This window comes from Mastomys coucha, unplaced genomic scaffold (genome assembly GCF_008632895.1).
Source record: "Mastomys coucha isolate ucsf_1 unplaced genomic scaffold, UCSF_Mcou_1 pScaffold21, whole genome shotgun sequence".
NCBI lineage: Eukaryota > Metazoa > Chordata > Mammalia > Rodentia > Muridae > Mastomys > Mastomys coucha.
This window is the reverse complement of record NW_022196904.1, coordinates 52,295,305-52,318,420: the sequence shown is the minus strand read 5'-3', so window position 1 is coordinate 52,318,420 and position 23,116 is coordinate 52,295,305. Positions and strand designations below refer to the sequence as shown.

Genomic DNA, 23,116 nt, shown 5'->3' with positions numbered 1-23,116 from the left:
CATATACCCTGTTTTAAATGAAAGTCCAAACATACATAGTGACTAACTATATCTGCTTCATTTTAAGGCCATAGATTTTCACATAAATAGTTGTACAAAGTTTATTCGTGTTTATAAGATTGTGTACAGTTTTGAGAAATATGATATAGTAAGAAATTTATGTGATGATGTTGAATAATTATTTTTCATCAAGAGATATAAGTGACATGTTTTCCCTTAATTCTCATGATCTATTTTAGAAACAGTTCAATATTACTATATATGTCAGGGTGTTCTATTAGGCAATACATCTGTCTATGGCTAGTTCAATTTCTTTCTATAACATAAGAGAAATTTGACATAGCTCCACTCTTTAGCCCAAATTCTATACCTTGCTAGATGTCTACCAAGAGAAAACCGGTAAGCCTTTTGTTCTACACAGTCTGCCTCTTTGGTTTGTTCCAATGTATTGAAATATGTTACCTACACATTGTCTCGTCTAGGATTACTATGTCTGGGATGAAACACCATTACCAAAAGCAAATTGGGGAGGAAAGACTTTATTCAGATTACACATTGTCTTGGGGTTTCTATTGCTGTAAAATGACACCATGGCCATGGCAAATTTAATAAAGGAAAACATTTCATTGAGGCTGGCTTATGATTCATAGGTTTCGTTCATTATCATCAGGTAGAAAATCATGGCAGCATGCAAGCAATGGAGGAGGAGGGGGGCTATGTACCCTGCAGTATTCATGCAAAGAATTCAGGAAGGGAGAGATCCTTATTCCTGCTGCTGTCAAGATGAGATTTTAGTTTTAAGAGGTGATTATAGGGAACTGGAATCCTATCAACCTCACTCTTGTTACAGTCCCATTCTTTCTGCTTTCATGTACCCTACAGCTCTCAGGCCTTCAAATCTAGAGCTGTATGACATTTACAGTACTGGATTAGTCTGCTAAGAGGAGGAACCACCTTAACAGATCCTAGAACACATCTTCTGTGTATTGACTCATTTTTATTTCATGTGTATTTGTGTTTTCCTTTTATGTTTGACGGGGTAAGGTTTTCAGATCTTGGAGTTATAGACAAGTGTGAGCTGTCATGTGGGTGCTGTGCATTGAACCCATTCCTCTGGAGGAACATTCAGTGTTTGTAACCACTGAGCCACCTTTCCAACCATTCCATGTGTTGACTTTTAAGAAGCACTTCCCACAGGACTTTATCTCAATGATATTGTGGTATTCTTAATCACAACTGATTTTCATCCCCAGCTGACCAGCATCTGTAGGCCTACCAAAGCAAGAAGTCTTACTTTAGCGATCCTGTTCTCTTGTTGATTACAGCCAATTCATCAGTTAAAGCTGATCTGACACAAAAGATTCATCACAGAAATGGCCTAGTAGAGTCTCTGCTTCTCTCTGAAACATCACCAGGCAAGACACCATCACCTGTTATCTTAAAAATTCCTGTGCAATATCCACTGTAAAGTCAACAAGTAATGTATTTAGTTTCCCAAGGTGTCAATCTCCTTCCAAAATCCTACACAAAACAACATACTCAGTTCTCTCATGGCAATATCTCATGCATGGGACAAACCTCTGTCTTACTTAGGTGTAGTATTACTGTTATGAAATACCACTACGAAGAAGAACTAGAGAAAAAGACTGGGTGTGTTAGTTTGCACTTCCTTATCATAGTATATCATTGAAGGAAGGCAAACTACAAACTCAAACAAAAAAAGGAAACTGGAAGTAGAAGCTGATTCAGAGGACATAAAGGGGTATTGCTTACTTGTTTGCACTCATAGATTATTCAACCTAATCTCTTATAAAACCCAGGACCACAAGCACATGCAGAATACTACCCACAGTTGCCTGGGTTCAATGAAATCAATTCCTAATTAAGAAAATGCCCTATAAGTTTGTTTATAGACAAAGATTATAAAGACATTTTTAAATTTAGCTTTCCATCTCTCCTCTGGCAACACCCCCATGTCAACTTGACATTAAAGTAAACAACACATACATGGACTGTTGTACCAGAGACAGGAAGCAAAGATCACCATTCTCCATAGAGGACAGTAGGGTTGGTTTTTTGTTTTGTTTTTATTATTTTTATTATATGGATTCCTTCTTTAATTATCTTACTCTTTATGTGTTTATAGATGCTATGTGATAATACATTTTCTGATGTTTTATAGAGCCCATAATGAGTTCAGTTACCATGTGTTTATTACCACTCATATACCAGGATTACATCACATTGTGCATTGCAAATGCAGCAGTATTGGAGTCCAATCTTCAATTGTGTGTATACAGAGAGTTCAAAGTTCTTATTAAGGGAAGTATTAAAGACTATTCTGTATGGAGTGTGGAAGGAGATAACAGAACACTGCACATCTTCCAGAGAAAGGTCTAGTCATCAGTTAAAGGAGTACAAGGATCCCTGAATACAAAATGAACCTCAAGGGTACCCATATGATCAAGACTATTATATTAATATACATAACTATGGCATGTCTCTACCATATTCATTTATTCAGTTGAAAAATTAGCTCTGTGGCCGAGAGCCTGGAAGAAGAATGAAAGCAGGCCTGGCCCACATGCCTCATTTGTCTTCTCAGGGCTGCTAATATTTAGCCTCTTTTACTTTGCATGCATGGAGCTTCAGGATCTTCCCCACCCATTTCATCTGAAATAACTCTTGGAAAATGGAGAAAAAAATTAAAAATCTTCCTTAAATCACAGAGGTTTATACTGTTCATATGATATCATTGGCAATTATTCACATTTTTCTCTACTTCTTGATTTCCATAGCGTTATTACAACCCAGAATATAAGAAATATATAATTAAAAAGGCTTTACTAGTGATAGTGGCATTCCTTAGAGAGTTTCTTTTTAATGTGGGTCTGGTTGAGTTGTAAATGTCATCAAGTGGAGATACTAAATGTTTAACAGTGGGAATTTATACAAAGACAGTGTGGAAAGAAAAGTTTAATGCTGCAACTCAGTGATTATGTTTGGCTTTCTTTAAGGAGCTGTTCACAAGATAATATTTGAAAACGATGGACAGTTTTATGGGCCACATTGAAGAAGATTGAGGGGGCAGAGAAATGGAAATATTAAGTGTAAGTATGCTGTAATCACTTTAAAGTAAAGGGTAAGTTTATATTCAAATATACATGGAAATAACATGAAATTATGGTATTAGTTACAACACAATTTATAATTTTTATTCTATTATTAGTTGATGTATCTAAATTGAAGCCATTTGATAAAGTCTTTTATTCTACTGATATTTTACTGTAGCATTTTAAGTCAATATAGGCTAGAAAGAAATACTTAGGTGCCCATGCCTGTAATCATGTACTAATTACTTATGGACAGAAATACATACTCACAAATTTAGAAGATTGACAATTATGTCAGTGGTATAGTTGGCAGAATATTATTTTTTGCCTAAATAACTGAGTATTTTGTATACAATTATGTTAATATATTGATATTTTTATATTATAACATATTATTAATGTATTTAATACTAACATATCAACAGGCCAGTGCTGTCTTGGCTTGTTATACTTTTTCTCCTTCAGGATATGGGAACTAATTTAGAACACTATTGCTTCTAGTAAGTCTTCCTATAGCTATGCATCTCAAATCACCAGGAGATGATATTTATTTTCATAGCCATATTCTTTGTTATGGAACTTCACACCTGTAGGCAGGAGAAAAGATCATAGCATTCAGGAAGTAAAGAACTTGGCAAGTTTTAAAATGAATAATTGTTTTGGCAAGGGAGGCTCTTAGAGAGCTGCCTGCTCTTAAAGCAATGATCTCCTCTGCACTTTCCCTGAATAATTATACACACTCCATGGTGAGTGCTTTGTAATGCACATGTCTTTATGTCATTCATTATCCTGTAACAGAAAACATTCAATTTTTTTCATTGATATGAGTTTCCTTGAAATGTTTTTGAACTTGTGGTTGGGTCATTGATCCTGCAACTGGGCTCAACATACATTAATTCATATCTTCTCAGGGCATAACATTCAACAGAATCACAAAGTCAGTGTTCATTTTTCAAAAATTTCCAGGCTCAAAAAAAGATTCTCTATTTAGGTTTAAGTGTTGTACTTAAATATGTATATTTTCATACATATATAATGCTTATAATTCTTTTTGTGTAATGTTACATTTAAGTTAAGAAATTTATGGCCCATGCATGTGTTCAGTTTTGAGAACATGTCATATTTATTTTTCTCATTGGCATCTAATACAAATGATTTTGGATGGCTCTCATATGGTACAACTGTTGGTCATACTGAATGAAAGGTCAGTTATTTCAATCATGCTATCTTCAACCTAAGAATTTGAAAGTAATTCACAGTTAAGCATTTGTTTCATATTAGCAAGATTATTTTAGAAATATTTTTTCTTTAGATCCTATATGGACATTATTGGTAGTTGTTTTTAAATCCTTTTTGTGATTATGAAATGCTTAATCATTTCTTCATTTCTTTCTCTCATTTCAAACACTATCATATGCTCCTCTTTGTTTGATTTTAAGTCCATTGCTTCTTTTTAAATTTCTCATTATCATATGTATATCTGTATATGGAAATAATTATATATTCCCTAATATAACCTCCTAGGATTTAACACCTCTCAGCATATACCGTGCTTCTTTGGTTCCTGAAGTAATTCTGAGATATCTGTAATGTTCTCTTAGCCTCTTCTTGGTGAAGATTTTGTAGATCTATCCAATGGGACAAAGCTCAACAACTCTGTATTTTGATAGGTTGTGATTTTCTATAAAGGTCTCTCTCTGTTTCAAAGATAACTCTTCTTCATGAGGGTTAAAAACTATATTTATCTGTAGGTATAGTGAAAATGCTTATATTATTATTAAGAATTATGATGGTTTAGTAAAATTATAAAGGTTAGTAGTTTCTCTGCTAGTAATCTTGACTTTATTAGCACACAGTATGTAGCTAGGTTTCAACAGGCATGTATTGCTTTTTTTCTATTTTTTCTTTCTTTTCTCTCTCTCCCACCCATCCACTCACTCCTGTCCTAGCATTTCCTTATGTTGGGGCTTCAAACACCCTCAGGCCCAAGGTCCTTTCCTCCCACATATGTCCAGCAAGGCCATTCTCTGCCACATATGCGGCCAGTGCCATAGGTCCCTCCATGTGTATTCTTTGGTTGGTGGTCCAGTCAGCAACACTAAAATTGGAATGATACTGAGAAGATTAGCATGGCCTCTGAGCAAGGATGACATACAAATTCATGAGGCATGTATTTCTTTATGATGCTAGAAATGTATTTCTAGCAGTTAGAAAGCTATTGGTTACTTCCAAGGTATACATTTTATTATGGCACCCTTAGGTTTACTGTGTGATGCTGATGGTTGTTGTGGTTTATAGGTGTCAAAGCTGAGAGGGATTTCCTTTGAAATCTTGCATAGCATATTCTTATATCATGTAAGCTAGTCCTCCAGGAGGAAACATTCAGGAAAGTTTCAGTTCAGGGACCTCTAAGTCCTGGTTATGTTGTTTTCAGCAGTTGGGGCTACACGCCCACTTCTAGGGGGCAGCAACAAACAATAGAAATACCCTGTACATTGGAAATCACTTGAACAGACAGAAAAGCAACTCAAACGAGGGCTTCTAATATGTTATTGGAGTTTTGTGCAGTGAAGGGAGATAAGATGATAAAAAATAATTAAAACTACATATGTATATTTATTTACTCATAGATTTACCCATTTTGCTATAGGGTTTATATAATTCCTGATGCCTTTTCAGAAATTCTAATTATTATTTTTTTCTTTATCCTGTCTTCTGCTTTTACTTCCTTCCATTAATATTTTTATTTTTTCTGATTTGATCAACTTTATCTTTAGTTCTATATGTGAATTGTTTTGATTTCTGAAACTCAGGGCTTCATACAGAGGTTCTTGGAATTTTCGTTGCCTTTTTTTGTAAAAGACAAAATAATGAAAGTATGGGGTAGATAAGGTACAATTAAAGTAAAATATAAGAACAGAAAGAAAGGAAAAATGAGATAACCAAAAAATGAAAAAGAATGGCATGTTGATGGAAGAGTGTGTGTTGGAAATGATTATAGCCAGTTTGATTAGAATGAGAGTAGTGATAGTGTGGAGAGTGATGGAATAATCATTACTATAAACATATTGTAGTAATATTTGTGTTTTATTTATAATTTTGAAGACATACTTATATTAATACCAACTAAATTTCCCAAACCAACTTTATTGACTATACAATTAGAATGGCATTCCTGTTGAATAATGAAACCTGTTTGGCAAACAAGTCAACTAAAATTAAAGAATCTTGGAACTTAATGCAAAGTTGTATCGATATAGACTAGTGTTTTCACAAGATCTTGTTAGTGTTTGACAAAGTAAATATAGTAAGTTTCTCTGTGCAGCTCTTACTCCACTATATTTTTGACTTTCACAGGGAACAGCACAGACAATTTCCCATTTACTGAGATATCAGTCCTAATTACAGGAAACTAAAATTGACATTAAAGGACCACTTAAGAGGACAACATCTGAAATATTATAGAAGAAAATCGCAAGATTCATGTAGTATATGCGAGGTAGACTCTTGAATTTTATTTAATTGTTTATTTAATTTTAAAATCTGCAAAGCTGGTGAGATGGCTCAGTCAACTATGTGCTATTATTATCATCCTCTTTATTTCTAGTACACATGTTAAAAGTAAACACAGTGGTATGTAAATACCATTCTGTGACATGAAGTTTAGCAAGAAATAGACCTCCTAGTCTTGTTGTTCAACTAGTCTAGACCACATGGTGAAATCCAGCCTAGGGATAAGTGTTATCTCAAATGAGCCAGAGATAGTAGACTCCTGCATCAATACAGTGTTTGCTAGACATTCAAGTACAAATGAATATATAAACTCCCAACAGCCATGGGCTATAAGTATAATTGTTATACCAGAACAAGACAACCAAACCCCAGCATACCCAATGGCATGATAATAAAGCCAAACACATATCTGAGAATCTAGTGGCATTTTATTGATAGCAGGAAAAGTAAGAGTCAGCATTCTTCAGTGACAGTTTCACATCTGACAAGCTACTCATGCTTTAATAGGTGTGCACACATCTATGTACATATAGAACACTAAATAGACTGCAATTGTATGAAAAAATAGAGCACACGAAATTGGGAATACTAATGAATATTGGGAGAAATTTATATTTAGGGACATGGTTGTGAATTTAAAAATTAAATGTATATATTAATATGAAAATACTTTTAAAGGAAAAAAGAGACCTGAAAAATAATTCCAGGAGTCCACTTCTCCTTTGCATAGACCTGCAGACAATATGCTCCTTATATATCAAAAGGTACACATATACTGACCACAAACACTATGAATGTATGAATAGGGTTTGACTGTTTTTGCTCTAAAATATATACCTTGTAAATTATTCCATTACCTCTATGAAACACCCAAACCATGCTAATTTGCTCTACTCCTCTTTAAAAGTAATTATTCAGTATGATGGGTCATCATATAATCACACACCTGATGAAACTGACCCATTAGAATTACAAAGAGATAGCAACAGTCTGCATTTGACTACACACAATATGAACCAGGTTACAGATGCAAATGAGACATTCTTGTATTTTGCCAGGATTAAAGACTGGAGTGACCAGATAAAGGTTCAGGTTCCTTACTTTAATGGCTGCTTTTCTCTATTGTCAGCTAAAGCCAGTACCCTGAAACACCTAGGGTAAAGAGAAAAAAGAAACAGAGGTGCTGCTTTGATGGAGAACTCTCCAGGTTTATAGCAAACAGGGTTTGGCTTTCCAGTCCTAGGTTTGAGTCTCTCTCTCTCTCTGTCTCTCTCTGTCTCTCTGTTTCTCTGTTTCCCACTTCCTCACTCCCTCATTTCCTCCCTCCTTCTCTCTGTCTCTGTCTCTCTGTCTCTGTTTCTCTGGATACCGGCTCCCTCTCTCCCTCTCTCCCTCCTTCCTTTTCTCTGTCTGTCACTATCTCTCTTTCATTCTGTCTCTGTTTCTCTGTCTCCCAGTCCCTCTATCCCTCACCCTTTTCTCTTTCTCTCTCTGTCTCTGTCTCTCTGTGTCTATCTCTCCTGCTTCCTCTATCCTTCTATCCTTACTTCCTTCTCTTTGTCTGTCTCTGTCTTTCTCTCTCCTTCTGAACACTTAGAGCTCTGGTTGCTGTGATGAAACACCATGACTCATAAACAACAATGTGCAGGACAAGGTTTATTAGGCTTCTAATTTGACATTATAGTGAATGACTCTCACATGTTGCTCTGATAATCTCTGAGATAAGAGGCATAGTATATACTGACAATTTATTACTTGGACCCAAAGGCCAACTGAAAGTAAATTAGTATATTATTTGCACACTTTCTGTTGTAATACTTCTGTCATTAAGAGATTTTACTTTGTAATTCAATTTCTACTGACAAGTGAAAGTCTTTACTGCTTTGTGACAAATACAGTTTATTTTGTTAATTTTTTTTTTACTTTCACTTCTCTGTCTATTCGCTCTAACTTTTTTTTAATGATAGGCAAGGCAAGAGAGCTCTACATACTCCCAAGGAAATAACTTTACTTGGAATAATTTCTTTTTTTCATTCATATTCTCCTTTGTGTTAATGCGAATCAATACCGGGTGCTAATTCATGTATGTTATATCAGTTGCATTACTATGTCTGAGTAGTTCTTTTGAGTCACATTCCCAATCTCATTTATTACAAATGTTCATGAAGCTATTATATGTCATATGCTCATTTTATTCCCTGAAAGGTCCTCTGTTTAACATTTGCAAGGATAAGAATTCAGGGTCAGGAGAAATGGTCATCTGAGAAGCAGAATCAACAAGTCAAGAAAGCTCATGAGCAATTGAATTTCACCACTTAGATTTCTCAGAGGAAGAGGTATTTATGACTAAAAATTGTTCTAATGATAGACTTATAGTAACAGATTTAAAAGGTAAGTGATAACACAGAGATAAATGTACAGATATTACTGCGATAAACATTAACAACAGTATAATTCAAAGTAGGGAGAAGAGAGACACATCCTTTTGACTGACAGAAAGAGCAAAGTAGAAGGTGCAGCAATTAGAGTGTCTCAAAAGAGGGTCTGTCCTTAGATTCACAGTAAAACTGAACAGGAGTTATAGGACAGAGCACAAGACAGCCATTTGATAACAGTGTATATTCTTCTTGCATGCTATGAGTATTGTAACATATGAAAAGGGAAACTGATAGTCATACTATTATAATTTTTACTGAGGATATAGTTAAGAAAACATTTAGAGCACTTTTATGTTTATTGAAGTAAGGCAGGAAAAACATTTAAAAATTTATGATTGTGGTTGATAACAAGATGTAAGGTCATTGCTTTTATGAAAGAAGTTGAGACTTGTGCTATTGGCCAGCATAAGTTCAGAGTTATCCAATTGTTCTGCTCTATTTTGATCTTGAGGGAATTATTGAGAGTCTAACATCATATTTAAGCTATGTTTTGTTTAGTGATGTGAGATACCATTATACAACTGGTTGGGTCATGTTTGAGAGTTCTGTAGAATGATAAGGTAACTGTTATTTTGTCAGATTTCTGTGAAAGGAATGAGGACCTGGATGATTTGTAAAGTAATTCTGTAAAACTTAGCATCTGATTAACCATTTAAAAACAAACAGAAACTTATTGGGTGATTTTTATAGGACTGTATAGCAAAGATTCAAAGACTGGTGTCTTGAATATTTAAAAAAAAATTCCAAACAGTGAGTTTGATAACATAGTATCTGGAAGCCTCTTTCGTAATCAGAGAACATGGGTGGTTAAAGTATAGACTATGGAATTAGTCTTTCCTAAAAGGAAAAATTGAAAGTCAGGATAAAGTGCATGCCTATTGGACTAGCATGCAGCTTTCAGATTGTAGGCTTAGGTACAAAATTTCACCTTTTACTATATCCTAATATTTTAGTTTGGGAGATCCTCCTCTGGGCATCCCCTTGTCATATGAGACATGAGGACCTTTTCCTCTTCTGCGTAGATCAGGTAGTGATTTTCTTGGTCTAACATACAGAGATAGAGATGGAAGCAGCAGCTGAAGACTTCTGTTAGGTCTTTTTTTCTCATGTATCTTTGTAATGAGACTCAGATATTATTTTCTCTGATGCCACAGTGTCTCATCAAGGGAAAGGATATGACTTGAGCTTCAGAATGGCTTGCTGTGCAGTATATTTGTAAATTTAACCCAGTATACTCATACATTCTATTTTTCATAACCACTTTATATACCCAATTGTGAATATTATTTTATATTAAATATGCTTATTTTTTCTTTTTTTATTAATCATTCCATTTGTTTACATCTCAAATGATATCCCATTTCCCTGTTTCCCCTCTACCAACCCCCCATCCCACATCTGCCTTCTCCCTTCCCTTTGCCTGGATGAGGGTGCTTCCCATACTCTCCTGCCCCATCAATCCAGCATCCCCTTACACTGGGGCATCAAGCCTCCCCAAGGCCAAAGGTGTCCCTTCCCATTGCCGTCAGGCAAGGCTATCCTCTGATATATCTCAAGATCCAAGGATCTCTCCAGGTACACTCTTTGGTTGGTGGTCTAGTATCTGGGAGAAATGGGTGTTCAAGCCATTCTGTGTTGATCTTCCAATGGGGTTGCAGTCCCTCCCCACTTTAATTTTTGCTTTACACTTGTTTTGAGTTATTTTTTGAGGCATAAATTTAATAATGTATACAGAAGACTGTATAACAGGAGGTATAAATTGATCTTCCCCTTTAGTCCATAGTTCTAAGCACATGAAATAATTTGCTTATTTATAAGGTCACTAACCATCTACTCTTATGTCTTATTTATTTATGTTGTAATAGTTTTAAATAACTTAGTAATTTTTATTAGATTAGGATTTTCTAATTTTATCTTTGTTGTAATTTCTAAAGGTTAAAAGTACAGGTTTTGCATTGACACTCTATTAGAACAGAAATAAACATAAACTATAAATATAGTCTTTGGAAAGTCTGAGAACCCTAGTTTCCTCTTTATTTTGTAGCATTGCCATTTAAGCATTCATGTCTTTGTCATAATCAGTTATGCTTTCATTCTTAGGAAAAAAATGATACAAAACTCCATTCTTAGACAAAGTAATTAATACTTTTTCTACAAATTAGAAAAATAGCTAATGAGTTTAAATAAGTTTGTTTGTAGGTCTTATTGTTACTTTTTATTTTCATAAATATAATTTGGGTCATATATATATCAAATTATATTTATATTTTAATTTAACACACTATAACATGCATACACCAAATTTTATATATATATATATATACATATATGTATATATGTATACATACATATATATGTATATTATATATTTTCATTTTTAAACTAATTTATATTTTATATACATATACATATACATATATATGTATGTATATGTTATAGTGTGTTAAATTAAAATTACCTTTACTAAGACTTTTGACTCTTAACCATTTTTTCTTACAAGTTTTAACATAAAATTTTCCTGTCTTAATTTCTTAGTTTTTTGAACCATGTCCCCAACAGTTTTGGACAATGAAGCTCACTTTCAGCAACTGCTTCAAAGATATTCATGACATAAAATGTAAGAAATAAAACAATATATGATATTTCTAATATTCTCAATGCCCAAAAGATATCTAAATCTCTGTAAGACTGAACCTAGAAATCTATATTACTAAAGCTAATTTATGTGTATCTTGAGAAAAAGGCAGAAATCCTAAAAAGATTACTAAGTATTTTTGTGTTCTTCTTTTTGATAGTATAAGTACCCATAACTTAGAGACCATTGAAAAAAAAAAGATAAAAAGAACAGATAAAAGTATTCAGACATGTTATAGAAGAAACAAAGGCAGACCACTGCTGTGGGAATAAATTCCCAAGAATATAAACACTATCTTCAATCAGAGGAAACAGTCTTAGAGTAACAATAGAAAAGACAGACATTAGAACTCAATGTATTTATACCTCCAGTTTCCTTTCCAAGCCAACAAGCCAAGGGCCTTTGTCCATATAGAAAAAGTCTGGTATAGACACACATGTCATGCCTCCTTCAGCTATTCTGAAGAGGGATCCTTGAATCATTGTTTGAGAAGGCTAACTAGATTCCTGGATTCTCAGCTGGGGCAGAGAAATAGAAGTGTTTTATCCATTTATATTTTGTACTTCCTTCTCACTGGCTTTTTCACTGGGACCAACTCTTTGCCATTTTTTAGCATGGTGCCAGAAGAAATCTTTATCTTTATGCTTCTTTCCCATGGGCCATAGGAGACCTTTTAGTGAAGGGAGAACAGAAGTTAGTTAATTTTGGGCTCTGGGATTGGTTGCAAGAGGGAAATGAGTGACAGGGACAAGAAGAGTTAAGATGAGCTGTTAAGTATGCAGATATAAGGCTATCAGACCATCATATAAAGTAATCAAAATTAGTTTAAATATTAAAATATAAAATTATGAATTTGGGCTAGCAGTGTTTATTGTCCAATATATATTGAGGCCAGATTATGAACAAGAATAGGAAAGGCATGGCAACATCCCCAATGTATCAGATTTTCCAAATGTGGCTGGAAGGTAGGAGGCATATTCTCAAATCCTGGAGACCTGCCTGAGGAAAGAGTTTTCACTGTATGTGGAAAGCTCCAATAATCATCAAAGGAGTATATTTTAAAATGAGACTTGTGATTGCAGAAGACCTGCATGGAATGCCTCCCTTGTGCCAGAAATTGTGCAAGTGTTAGATTCATGGTCTGGTTGAATGTAGAAAGTCATACTATCTAAAATATACTTGGTATCTGAGCAAAACTGTGAGAAATAAGAGGAGAAAAGGGTAGAGAGGAAGAGTGAGAGAAATGACTATAGGAGAGACTGATATTCCTGGCAAGCCTATTCAAAGTCCCAAAACTAGAAAGTGAACAAGAACAGAGGAGGACCACTTTCTGAAACCTTTTGCCCTTCCTTGTTTTCAGCACCAGATATTCAATTTCTGGGGCACCTTATAGCAATAGAGGTCAGAAGAGACCAGTCTTACTTCAACAGGAAAAACTTTTTTTAAACAGCAAGGTACAGATATTATTTTATGGGAAAGGAGTGACTACACTGACAGAGCTTATTTAATAAACCAAAGGTTTATTAAAAAAATTTTCATCCAGAATTGTAGATGTCCTTTACACAAGTTATACCTAATGAGAAATGATGGACAAAGACTTGGATATGGACTATCAGTCATTTGCTCCTGAATCCCCTTACTGAGATTGGTACTGTTCCATCATGATTAGTACAGTTGAAGTCCCAGTCAGTCCCTACTTCAAATAATAGTGAAAAGTATGAGGATTGTCCTCCCATAGAGCTGTGAGTTTTGACTATAGCTATCTGAAGATTTCCTTGCATAATCTGAGGAGTAAAATTATGCCTGGTGATTTGAGTTCAAGGACACAATTAATGTCCTGAGTTGGGGTTCAAAGGGTATTTTTTACTATATGTAAACCTAGAAAAGTTCAATGTGAGTGGTAATTCCATTGTAGAATCTCATTATACTAGAAGCTTGGATTTCTTGTCCGTATACAGTGAATATCGAAGCACAGACTCCTTAAAGTACCCTGTCTGAAGGAAGGAATAACTTGTTCAAATTTCTCTTTAGCTAAAGCTAAAGCATTTCTTTCATGAAGGCAAAACGTTGACATAGTCTCAAAGAAATCAGTACATATCCTGTTTTAAGGCAAGACACTCAGGTATGGAATTAGAAATCACATAAGATGGTTATAACACGAAACCCTAGTCTGTATAGGAAATTTTTCTTGAGTATCGGAGCTCTAACAGCATTTAAATCATTGTCCAGAAATCACATGGCTACTGGGAAGTTGTCATTGTTCTTCCTTAGTGATTTCTAAAAGCAAGGCATGAATATGCTTCCTCAAAAAATTATCACCAAATCATAACAAGTGTGAATCTGTACTTTTACCTACTGGTAGGCTCCATATGGTTAGTGATATATAAACTCTGATGGAGTGTTGTAAGTTTTTAACATGGGCAAAGTATGACACAATTAGCTTATAGTCTTTATCTGATAATAGTAGTTTACTTTTGACACTTCAGTCCTCTTCATTCCACATTGTATCTACAATGTTTTTTTTTTCTGTTCTATTGAAATACAGGTCCCAAAAATAATGGGAAAAAGTAAAGAAAATGGTAAAAAATTAATTAAATGTAGGATCTTATGATATGGCTAACTTGAAAAAAAAAACTTCTCTGGATGCATGAAGCTTCTGGTTTCCTGTGCAACACTGGGGCAGTGAGAGCAGAGGAAAAATCAGTTTAATTTGGCTAAAGGAGATTTATGGGATTCTCCAGCCATGTTACTCTAACTCTAAGGTGGCTAAAATTATTACCATGTTAACTGGCCATAGCCCAGGTCTAGGTACTAGAAAAGCTCAGTCTATTAGAGCTTCTAGGTATCCAGGTTAGGTGACTCTGTTGGTCTTCCTGTAGTTTTCCATCCCCTTCAACTCAGTTACCAGAAATGTGAATGTTTTAACTCAAAATATATAATGGTCCTTGTAAGTCATTCTCAAGATTCCATTTGAAACTTGACAAGTCAGACTTTCTTAGTCTATAGTCTATAGAGGTTTTACCAACAATTACAGTAGTTAGGGGGATATAAAAAAAACTACCTACAAATTTGGGAAGAGAAATGATATTGGTATTGATATAGGAAAAGAAACAAGTAACTGAAGAAAATTTGCACGACTTACTGGATATTACATAGGAAATTTTTACATGAGGATCTAATATAGTGAGTATCAGGGTAGTAGTAGAGGCATGAAAAGTAAAGAGTATGGTGAGATGTATAACTAAGGGGAGGCCATCTGGATAGTGACTGTGAGTTAGGAAAACCTCAGAATAACAGTCTTTCTGTGTGGTATTTAGTGGCAGATATGTTATTAATATATGAATGGTCTCTGCCAGGGTTTCTGCCTATCATCATTTCAGTGAGAATTTGAACAAGCAGCATAACACATTGCTGAGAGTAATGAGAAATTTAATGGGGGGTTCTCTGTAAATGCTCCGGCCAGTGAAGGCACAGTCTTCTTGAGACAAGGAGAAAATCCAGTTTAATACAACACAATAACTGTTTTTGGTTCAAACTTCTTGAGCTTTGGTTCTCAACCTCTTTGGAGGATCAAACAACCTTATCAAGGGGTCAAGTAAGATAATCAGAAAACATGCATATTTATATTATGATTCATTGCAGTAGCATAATTACAGTAATGAAGTAGCAACAAAAATAATTTCATGGTTGAGGGTCAACCCAACATGAGGAACTATATTTAAGGGTTGCAGCATTACAAAGACTGAGAATCACTAATGTAGAGTGTGACACCAGAGAGCTTATTGTAGAAATATTTATGTGTAGTTCAAATTTGGAAATATAAATTTTCTCATAACAATTTTCTCAATTCCATATGCCCAATAGTGCTTAAGTCCTGACTACATTGAAATGCTTTTGCAAAGTACATGTGACATCTACCAAAAAGATGTGTTCTGTAGCTTAAGGGCCTAGAATATGATGTGGTCTCAGTCATACAGATAGTGGAGAGGCCACAAGGCCAATAAGTAAATGAGACAGGTTCTGTTAACTGAGAAACAGAACTAAAGATAAAGGTCTAGGAAGGAAGAATCTGGGATAAACATAATAATCTGAGGAATTTGGGCATGGTCTGGTCCTTCAGATAGCACAAATCACCAGGTTACTAACAATGTCTACTTCGAGCCTCCTTCTTGGAAAGCAGACTGTCTTCATTAGGAGTTTATTGCTGTGAAGATACAACATGATCATGGCAACTCTTATAAAAAGAAACATTTTATTTGAGCCTTGCTTACAATTTGAGAGGTTTAGTGCATTGTTATCACAATGGGAAGCATGTCAGCATCCAAAAAGACGTGGTGTTAGAGAAGGAGCTACAGAATCTCCATCTTGATCTACAGGCACCAAGAGGCTCTCTGAAGCATTGGGCTTATCTTGGGCATAGCAGACCTCAAAGTCCAACCCTAGAGTAATACACTTCTAAGAAGGCCTCAGTACCTAATAGTGCTACTCCCTATGAACTTTGCATTCAAGCACATGAGTCAATGGGGACATACCTATTAAAACCACCACACAGGTGTATACATTACTTCTGTTGAAAATATCAGCCTCCATGTTTCACATTCCTGGATCCCCTAGTGATTTATCTGTGGACATAATGACCACATGCTCTCTAAAAGGTATGTAATAGTGAGTGTAAGCTCTGAGTGATGTTGCTGGTGTATGGTAACAACTGAAGCAACAACAACAACAAAAAAAAAACAAACAAAAAACTATGTAAAGTTTATAATTTAATATTGGCCTCCAACAACATGTATTCTGAATATATGAAGAGGAAAACAAATGTATGTTTGGGTTCTTTATAGCTACATGGAAAAAATGTAAAAGAGCCCAGAATATACCAGTGGTATAGCATATGATCTTGTACCTGCAAAGATGGGGCCCATTGTACTCATGTAGCAATTACAGAGGGAATAACCTAGGCAAAAATGTATACCTTGTGTTGTGTGTAATTTTAAAAACATACTCCCACTTTTCCCAGGAACTCAGCCTATGTTCTGACCTCTCCTGTTTCCCTTTGCTCCAACTCAATTGCAAGCATCCCCCAACCCAGAAAAGCCAGAAACTGCTGTCCTTTCCTGTGAGCTGTGTTACCAGCCCCACCAGAGACCTTTCAATCCACAGATAAAAACAGACACTCAGTCTTATTATTATAAAATTTCCCTACTAGCACAATTGCTGGGAGCAGAATCTCCTACCCTAATTTTATCAGCTAACCTGTATCAGCCAGCTTTTGAGGGTAGAGGCCACTGGTTCTAATTTTCCCCAGGCCTTGCATGACCGCTGCTTTCTCCTTGTTCCAAAGCCCACCAAAAAACTTTCTTTTTTCCTGGGTCTCCTCTCTTCTTCCTGGGACCTGGAAGTCCCATCATTGCTGATCATCCAGCAATTAGCTCTTGTCTTCTTTATTAACCCATTCAAGAACCAGTTAGGGAACCAGCTCCTTGCCCCTACAAATTTGAGTCCTGTATTTGGTAAGATAAATGAAAACAACCATGAGCAGCAATTACTCTTCATTATGTTCAGGTGTTTGAGACAATGGGCAGCAAAGATGATTCAATATTGAAATTGTTAGAATTACAGAAAAGCCTCAGAAAGAAAAACATTACATTACAGCCTGAGTTGTGTGTGTGTGTGTGTGTGTGTGTAAATATAGGGACAGATTGAATCTGTTTGTGAGCTGTGGAAGCATAGGCTGCATAACTTGAGGTGGTAGAAAGGGTATTAATGCCCAATGAACTCTCTTATCTATGCCATTAGAGAAACTGCTCAATGATTAGAGAAGGTCACCATGGATATCAATTGGTGGAAGACAGTTTGCAAGAGCAAAAGGAAAACAAGATTTGATTTGAAATAAGAAATGCTCTGATGCCCCAAGGATTTTTCCTAACTTCAAATTTAGCACTAGAGAACAGGATCTCATTAGACTTTTTCCCTTAGCTGGGCAGTGCAGAGGGAGTAAGCACAACAAAAGCAATTGTTGCTGGTAAAATAAAGGCATTTCTATAGAACCAATAGTGCCTCATGTCCAGACCACTGTATCCAGTTATGATGTACGGAAGAAATTATTGGTACTAGACATTGTTTATATTTGCATAGATTTTAATTCCTGAGTTGACCTAACAATTGTTCAGAGCAGATGACACTAGGTGTTCCAAATGCTTTGCCAAGGTTACTTTTGAAGTCAGACTATTAAATCAAGCGTGGTTGCTCAGGAATTTGCTACATTGCTTTGCAACACTTTGGATAAAGTTGTCATTTTTCCTATGTAGATAGCATAGTGATAGACATTGAGTATTTTGTAGGTTTAGGTACTTTGCTAAGGGTTAGTACTACACTAATTCATATATATAAAGATAAATATGTAAAATGCAGTTAGAAATTATACTTTTCCAGAATATTGGCATTTGTAGGCTCTTTCTAATGTTTATAATTTCACTATCTATGGACATTTGGCTAGGTTTAGATGGTTTGTAATAATTTCTGTCCTTGATATAAGTCTACATTCCTGACCAGAAATATCATCAACAATTCATGTGTGGCTTAACTAGAAGTTTTACAGCAAAGTTATTTGCTGTATTCACATCAGCATAGCATGTTAGTAGTGATAGACAAAATATAAAGATGAATGGCATAGGAGACCCTCTGGTATGTTAACATTGTAAGAAATTCTAAAAGCAGCCTTATTGGAATGTACAATAAGTTTACATGAAAGATTTTATAGCTTGGCACACATGTGATATAGAATGTAGTGTAGAACCCTCTGTGCTGCTCCTTTTTCATTCTCACTGTTGAACAACATGGATATTTCCTCATTATCAAATATCATTCTTTCATGCTCACTGTTGAACAACATAGATATTTCCTTATTATCAAATATTTCCAAAACTCAAAGTTGAATTTTGGGTGTATCTCAGAAGAAAACTTCAGAGATGTGGTAGAAGTTTGAAGGTTTACATAGAGTGTACAACATTATGGATCTTGAATTACATTCAACTTTTCCTTTTAATATTATGGTTTGCATAAGGTAGGAAGTTAGCTCAACCAACAGCATACCTACTTCGTAATTGTAAGTGCTTAAGTCTATTTCTGGAATACACAGAGAAAGATCCAGGATTATTGATGTAGACATGCAATCCCAGGACATAAAGACAATGGCAGATTTTTTGAGTATTGATGACTAGCCAACCAATATTATTTTGTGAGTTTTAATGGGAAACACTTTGCCATGTCAACCTGTGGTAAAAGACATTTTCATTACAATAATAGTTGCTGAACACAATAGCTTAGTTGCACACATGAACTCCCAGGAGTTAAGAAGATCCAAGTACAAGAGTCATTCCAAGTCAAGAGAGCTAAAATCACATTATCACTGATGGAGGATCTTATATAGAGTACCACCACTATTTTATTAGCTGTTGGCATTTTATAGGACAAGGAAGTGTCAGGTTTTTGAGGCAGGTTGGACCTTAGAAGCTACCCATGATCCAGTATATTTCTGTAAATCAATTTAAGCACAGATAGCCATAAATTGGCTCAGTTGGTATTAAGATGAGACAGAGACTGTGCTCTGTAACTTTATATTTTGATTAGTTATGGTTTTCTATAATGATCTCTGACTATTGCAAAGGAAAATTTTCTTGACAAGAGTATGAAAATATATAGTATGTGTGTTTATAAACTGTAGTTGTAGATTATATTAGTTTAATAAATTAGTAGCTGTAAGTCCTAGTCCAAAAACCATGACTTCCATAACTCTGAGTATAGTTAACTAGGATTCCTATACCAGTATAATATTCCTCCTGTCATTCAGGTCATAATTTCAGTGAAAGAACTCTTGCTTACTTCCAAGATATATATATCCCTAATGCATCCTTAGTGCTATTTTCTGATACTGTTCCTTGATATGCTTCATAACCATCATAGATGGTAGGACTGCCTACACTGAAGCCTTGCATTGTATTAATGGATACGTCTATAAAACTCTACCACATGTAAGGCTTAAGTGATATTGTAGGAAAAGAAGCAGAAAAATTGTAAGAATCAAATTATCTTGAAGTATATATGATATTGTGTCTCATACCAATATAAATAATTCTACCTATAAAGTTTCAGCAAAATAACTGCCCCAAAATCAGCTGAATAAAGATGACACTAATTAATATACTAAACTGAACAGAGTATACCAAGTCATAACTCTATAGAAAGAACTATAGGCAATTGAGGAAAGGAAATGTTTCCATTTTACAGATAAACAGATAATTGGGTTGTCTAGTAGCAACTCATCAATTTGGAAAATATATATGAAGGTAGCATTTAAAAATTGATATTTTATATTTAAGAATTGATCATATATATTCACACTGTCTGTGTATAAATACCCACCATATATCTCTTAGAGTATGATTGCCTAAATTCTCTTTTTTTCTTCTCCAAACCCACATTGAAAGAGGATACTCTGAGTAATACTGTAGACAACAGTAAAGACTTTGGAATCCCAACTTCTGAATTAGCTTTGATAGGTATGCTGTGTCATTTAGTCATAGAATACCTATTAATTGTGATGCTATCCTTGCTCTAAAATATTAATAGTTAAAATACTTCCTGTACTGTATATTATTTGTAGTGGTCTTTCAGGCTTGGTGTCTGCTTTGCCACTGAGCACCTGAGCACCAAGGGCAAGCTGCTTAAGGAAGACAGAACACAGTGTATAATTGAGGTCCTAGTTCATGTTTCTCCAAGTGAGAAACAGTAGTGTCAGGGACAGATGCTATGGTTCCCAGATAGGTGTGTATGCCACTGGAGTACTATTGAGAGTTGAGAACAGTGGTATGTGGATCTACACTTCCCCTGAGGGTATCTAATGTCAAACAGAAAGGGGATGGCTGAGCTCATGACAGGGCAGAGCCTGGTTTGGTTCAGAGGGAGTATTGAGAGTATAGAGGGGCTGGAAGAGAAAAAGCTTTCTCTGTGAGTTTCAGGCATGGCTCTTTACAATAAAGACCCCCACAACCATATACACCTGCAACAATGCTTGATGAAAGAAACAGTCCTTGCTTGTCCAAACTGTTTTATTTGATGGCATATGTAAACACATACCCATTATTCAGTGTGAATCAGGGATGAAAACTTTTCCCAACAAGGGAAGCTCATTGCCTAAACACTCAGGAACTACCTAGATACCTACCTCACTAGCATTAGGTTTCTAAGCTACAGTGACTGATTGTCATGGTCCTCTCAGTGGGGTGTCATGGTAACCTGTGCCAGATCAGGTAGTTTGGCAGAGAGCTAGCTCTACTCCTGCTATTCTCAGTTTTGAGATTTTCTGGGGTATAAGCCTGCTCAGTCTTACCAATTCTGTCTGCTGACATGCTGTACTTTCTCCACAGCGGACTTTATTTTTCTTTTAAGGTGAGAAAACGTTCCTAACCTTAAGGGTTTTTTGTTGTTGTTTTTGGTTTTTGTTTTGTTTTGTTTTGTTTTTTGATATTAATGCCCTAGGAAATGAAAGTGAAGAGAATGAATAGCACATAAGACCTATAAAGATCACATGATAATGTAATGATAAAATTAACCTGCAGTGAGAGAATCACTCTATCTCAGGTCAGACAGTCAGGTGTATGATGATCCACCATTAGAATCAAGTAAATAAAACAAACAAAAAATGGAGATGAATATCTTTCCTCACTTTTCATGATCAAATATAAGGTGAAGACTTCAAATAATTTAAAATCAAAGGTCAATTCTACATAAAAGGGTAAAAAGTAGTTGGATTGTATTGTTCAATACTTCAGTAGCATTGAGAGTACCTTCTAGCACCATGAATTCTAGTTAGTATGGATGAAGTGTCTATTTCAAAGAATATTTTTATTCACAGGGCTTGAAAACTATAAGTATTTGTAGTTATAAATAAAATAATTAGATAGTTGTTAGGGATTATGCTAGTTAAGAAAGGACTAGTAGGTTTTCCTTGAGGAACCGTAGCTTCATTAACACTCAGTAGTTAACTAGGTTTCCAAGTACAAATAACAGATTTCCTCATGATGAGCACAATTCAAAAGCTGTCAGTTACTGCCAAAGCAAATGTGATATGACAGCAATTTGGGTTTATTTTCTTATGTTCATAGTTATTTTGAGTCATAGGTACCACAGCTTGGAAGGACTAACACTTGCTTCCTTCCTTTATAAGCTTGTGTGGCATTTTCTGGTACCTTGAAAATTAGATCTAAAGGAGAAATCACTGAGGTCAGTTTGTGTTCAGTGATCTCTAGTCCCTGTGTCTGAAGAGTATGTTGTCTTCAGCAATAGGGACATTCTTTCTACTTCTGATAGCCCTCTGACAGACCCAAAGAGCAATCCAACGAGGCCGTTTTATACCTGCTATCATTGTTTTAGTTTGGTTGAAGGAACATTGTCTGCCCCCATGTGAAAAGCTCATTCAAACTTCATATGTGTATTATTATTCATAGATTTATACTTATTATTGATTTTATAGGTGTAGTTTTTTAGTGTGAATCCATATGACTTTTCAGATATCCTTAGTGTTATTTCCTCCCCACTTCTTCTGTTTCAACCGTCTCCTGTCTCTAAAAATAATGCTCATTTTTCAAACTTCTGATCAGATTACAAATATTGATGGTTCTATATGTTAATATTTTTTTTAGATTTCTGAAAAACAAGGCTATATTCAGAGGTACTTGGGACTTTCACTGTCATATTTATCAGAAGCAAAACAATAAAATTAGGGGTCAGAGAATATGTAAAATAAAATTAGAAGCAGGAAAGAAGAAAAGAAAATAGAGAAAATAAACTGAAAGGAAAGCCTGACCTACCCATAAGAGAGGGAAGATTTTGGAAAGAATTATTGCCAGCAGAAATTGAATGGGATGAATGATAGTGGGTAAGGTGAATGAAATAATTCTTATAGCACATGTCACTCCTACTTTAACAGATGTGTTCTATTTTATGATTTGGAGTGCTTACTTGCACTACTTAAAATATACTAATTCTCCCACCCAACCATATTAAAAACAAAACCTATGCAATACAATGTTGCATCCCTTTTGTACAGTGTAACCTGTTCATGCAAATTACTGTATTAAGAATGAAAGACAGTGAGAACATGTTGGAAAGTAGAATGGCATTGGCAAAACATTGGCAAAGGTTTTGACAAGGATTGGTTAATGTGTAACAAATAATACATAGGAGAATCCTCTGTGCCATTATTGTCCCAATACATTTTTGGTGTTCAATGGGAAATAGCACAGATACTTTTTAATTTTATGAGATTTAAGTTCTGTGTTCAGAAACCTAAAATTAATGCTAGATGTGGATCTCAGAGGAAAACTTCTAAGAGAGGCTGGATGAAAATTTGAGAGTTA

At 35.1% G+C, this 23,116-nt stretch overlaps 1 long non-coding RNA gene and 1 other non-coding gene across 3 annotated transcripts in view; both read left to right on the top strand.

The window, feature by feature from the left end:
* Positions 1–23,116, top strand: part of LOC116102321 — a 248,994-nt gene that overhangs the window by 169,294 nt on the left and 56,584 nt on the right. Inside the window, exons 25-28 of one of the 2 annotated variants that reach the window (XR_004123077.1) lie at positions 3,018–3,110; positions 6,471–6,612; positions 8,832–8,962; positions 11,600–11,681. This is a non-coding gene — a long non-coding RNA (uncharacterized LOC116102321). Of the gene's footprint in view, positions 1–1,325; positions 1,402–3,017; positions 3,111–6,470; positions 6,613–8,831; positions 8,963–11,599; positions 11,682–23,116 lie in introns of those variants that run through there. The other variant, XR_004123078.1, reaches the window with a different exon arrangement.
* LOC116104222 lies at positions 5,191–5,294 on the top strand. The gene has a single exon (XR_004123754.1). It is a non-coding gene; the product is annotated as a U6 spliceosomal RNA (small nuclear RNA).